Source organism: Apium graveolens, chromosome 11 (genome assembly GCF_009905375.1).
Source record: "Apium graveolens cultivar Ventura chromosome 11, ASM990537v1, whole genome shotgun sequence".
Classification (NCBI taxonomy): Eukaryota; Viridiplantae; Streptophyta; class Magnoliopsida; order Apiales; family Apiaceae; genus Apium; species Apium graveolens.
In genome coordinates, this window is record NC_133657.1 from 168309696 (window position 1) to 168313864 (window position 4169).

At 31.6% G+C, this 4169-nt stretch overlaps 1 long non-coding RNA gene across 1 annotated transcript; it reads left to right on the forward strand.

Moving 5' to 3' along the window:
• The first annotated feature begins 1174 nt into the window (after nucleotides 1-1174).
• On the forward strand, nucleotides 1175-2656 carry LOC141697630 (uncharacterized). Its single transcript, XR_012564789.1, has 3 exons — nucleotides 1175-1308; nucleotides 1604-1698; nucleotides 2336-2656. It is a non-coding gene; the product is annotated as an uncharacterized LOC141697630 (long non-coding RNA).
• Nucleotides 2657-4169: the final 1513 nt, after the last annotated feature.

Below are 4169 nucleotides of genomic sequence, written 5' to 3' on the forward strand. Positions count from 1 at the left end.
TGTTTTATTACTTAGTTTGTGTCATTGGTCAATATCATAAACTAATTGTATTCAATAATGGTAATAGATCTAGAGATAATGTACTAATCAGACAGTACACCAACTATGACCTATCACAACCCCCTCCAAAAAAATGTTACCCCAATATGTTACCTCAGCTATGATACTTATGACCTAATATAACATTGTGTTTTTTGTATTATCTTAGCCGGAAACCTGGTGTTGCATTAGTTAGAAAGCGTTACAATTTGTAACATATTTGTAAAAGTGTTAGCCTAGAGTATTAAAATATAAATATAATATTTTTTTGAGATTAAATATTAATTTAAATTAATATTACAAGAATTTAAGGTTATTTACAAATTGAATAAATATGATACATGAATTTTATACATAGTTAAATTTTGAAAGTTTAAAATAGTAATTTTTAAAGTAAAAAAAATTAAAAATTTAAAATACAAATTTTAAAAAATAATAAAAATTAAAAATAGTATAAATTCCCCTCATTTTTATTGAGCATTGATATCTAAGTTTCAAAAAGTAAAAAATATTAAATAATTTAAATAAATAAATTATAGAAGCAATAATATACATATAGGTAATAATTATTTTTCTAAAATAATTTTATTAAAATTACCCTTTTAGATAATAATATATAAATATATATGTAAATTATTGAACTCTTCGGACCACCCAAATATTGGGCTCAAGCGGGTAAAAATTTGGCAAACAACTGCCCAAATTTTCGGAATAAGTTTGAATTTGCTGAATACGAATGTTCAACATGCGTATCATATATTAAAAGAAAATTATAAAAACATGCATGTTCAACATGTTTATATCTGGATATATATAAAACATACATTTTCGTGATATATTACCCACATTTGTGTTAAGCGGGTATCTTGGGCAATAATTCCCACCACTGAATGATTTAGGTTAGGTTTTTTGAGTAAAAATTAGAAATTTTAATATAGCACTCATACTATTATGATATTTAAAATTTATTTAAATAAATTAACTCGGTATCGTGCTTCGCACGCGTTAATAACCAGTCTATACTATAATATAATAACCGAAATGTGGTATATTTTGGGTCAACGATTATTCCCTATTTTGATTATTCTTAAATATTAATTAATTAAAAATAAATAAATACGCATATAGCTTCCTACTAAAATTCAATTTAGTACTCCTATAACCCAAACTCTGCATAACACATCCCCAAATTGCACGGACTCCATTCACTTCACATGTATCCATTCTGAAAAATACAGTCTGCGGAGCCTCAGATCTCTATCCAATCGGGTACCAATCTCTGTCCATATCTCTATATCTCTACCATAGATTTGTATGTATTGATTGAATTATTCTCTATGTATTTTGGTTTTGCTTAATTTCATATTTATAATTATGAAAAAATTGGTTTTGGAGATTTAGGCTTGATGAGTATGGACAAATTGAAACCTATGGCCCAGAGAGTAATTCATTGTTAGATTTTGATGCTCGATTTATTTATTTTTGCAAGGTTTTGTTTTGTAAAAGGAGTATAATAGTTATTTATGTCTAAGTTTATAGATTTTTGTGTGTGATCTGTGTGCAGAATGGATTATTCATGAATGAGGTTAGCGTGACTGAAGCTACGAAACTTTTCAACGGAAGTAAACATCTTTTGCAGACTATACATCGTTGGAACTGGTATGGGAAAACTCATTTTCTTCTTTAACAAATTAATAATACTGAATTATCTGAATGTTATTAAATTTTGTGTTGCGCAAATTAGGATTCAGTGAGTTAAATTTGATATGTTAGTTTCTGGTTTGTATTTATGGTCCAGCCGGAAGAAGCAGAACGTTATTGGTTAGTGTTTGTTCTGTATTCAGGTGAGAAGATTGAGTGAGAGTAATTCAGATAACTCAAATTCAGATTTTGGTGAAAAACGAATTTACCTTAATGAGAGTAGCAAATCCAAAGTAAAGTTTTATTTGCTTTATCAAATGCGTTGGGGCTTCTTTATTTATAATAATGTCATTGTAATTATGGATATCTTGTCGGTTTGTAGTCCTTGTAGATTTTTTCAACGAAATTCCTTAGTTTATTGTGAAGGCATACCCAATTTTATGCAATACATACGACAGACTTGAATTCTATCTACATATATTTTAGTGATTGTGACTCTAAAGATTGTGATTCAAGTTCCCGATGCAGACTTGATTAATGGTTTCATTATCAAGTATAATTATTTGGTTTAATGGTATAAATATGTAAATTTATTATGTGTTGATTCTCAATGATCAGGAGATGCTCAGGATCTGACTGTTTTGGATGTCATCAGGATTTGATGCATCATCAATATCTGCAGAACATCAGTATCTGAAGACAGTGTGTTCCTTATTTTGAGGGATGGATATCTGTTCATTCTGAGTGATAGGACTTTGTATATTCAGTTAGATATGTATCATTTTCTGTTAGTAATTGTTAATGCATATCATAGACTGATTTGTAGCTGTTGCGTATTATATAAACACAGTTTAAATCATCACATTGTGATTAACTCGAGCATTGTACGACTTAGCAGCTCTCAAGAACATCAGTATTTCTTGAGAGAGTTTGTAACAGTTTTATCAGAAATATAAAGAACTGTTATATTTTTATACTTGTTCGAAATGCTTATACAATTGTATCCAACCCCCTTAAACAATTGTATCTTTACTGGGCAACAATTGGTATTAGAGCTCACTGATAAATTTACAATCAGAAGCGATCTAAACATGTCTTTGAACAAGTATGAAAGTATTAAAATCCCCATTCTGAAAAAGACTGAATATCCTACATGGAAGGTGAAGATGCTCATGCATCTTGAGGCTACAGATCCAGACTATCTTGACGTAATTAATGATGGACCCTACATGCCAACAAAATTGGTGCATGCAACTCCTACTGTGGCTGAACACTATCAGTTAAAGGAGAAGAGTGAGTGGACACCAGAAGAGAAAGTAGTTGTGCTGAAAGATGCAAAGGTAAGAAACATTTTGCATAACAGTCTTGATTCTGTGATGTCAAACAGAGTTATAGCCTAGAAGACTACCAAGGAGATCTGGGATGCTCTTGAAACTCAATGTTAAGGAACTATGGCCCTCAAGAAGAACAGAAAGGCTGTTCTGATTCAAGAATATGAACACTTTGAGGTCAAGCCTGATGAAAGTCTCACCAACATCTATGACAGATTTCTCACCCTGCTCAACAATCTGTCTTTGGTGGGAAAGGTGTATGATCGAGAGGATTCAAACACTAAATTTCTGAGAGCCTTGAATGAAGAATGGGAGACTCGGACTTCAATCATACGACATCAATATGATTTGGAAAAAATCACTCTGGATGAAGTCTATGACATGCTTAGAACTCATGACTTGGAAGTCCGACAAAGGAAGGAGAGGAAAAGCAGAAAAGGAAAATTAGTTGCTTTGAAAGTGAATGTTAAAGCTTCAAAAGAAAGGTTTGTTGAAGTTGAAAGGAAAAAGAAAAATCTGCCAGAATCAGATACTGATGATTCATCATCAAATCCTGATGATGATACTGATTCTGAAACTGATGAGAATGTGACAGATTCTGTTGTCATGCAAATGGTTGCATTGTTGGTTAAGGGCTTCAAGATGATGCAATTCAGGATGTCTCAGAAGAATAGAAGCTTCAAGAAGAATTTCACTGGAGGGGAAAGGAAGTCAAATGGAAGAAGAGATGAAAGGACTCTAAATCTGGAAAAGTAGACAGGTCGAAAATCAAGTGCTATAACTGTGATGAACCTGGTCACTTTGCTACAGAGTGCAAGAAAACAAAGCATGACAAAGGGAAGAACAAAGAATTGATTACATCAAACAAGAATTGGATGGACTCCTCTTATTCTGAAAATAAAGATACATGCTATGCACTGATGGCTAGCTTTGATAGTCCTGCTTCCTCTAATTCTAAGGTATCAACTCCTTTCTTTTCTTTTGATACTGAAGACATATCTGAACTGAAATCTACTCTTAAGTCTCTCCATGGAAATTTTAAAAATAAGATTCTAGAGAACAATAGGCTGTTAACTGAAAATGAAATGTTAAAGTCTAGGAATGATCAGTTGGAGTCTGACTTAGTAAATCAGATTGAAATTCAGAAAGAATATGAGA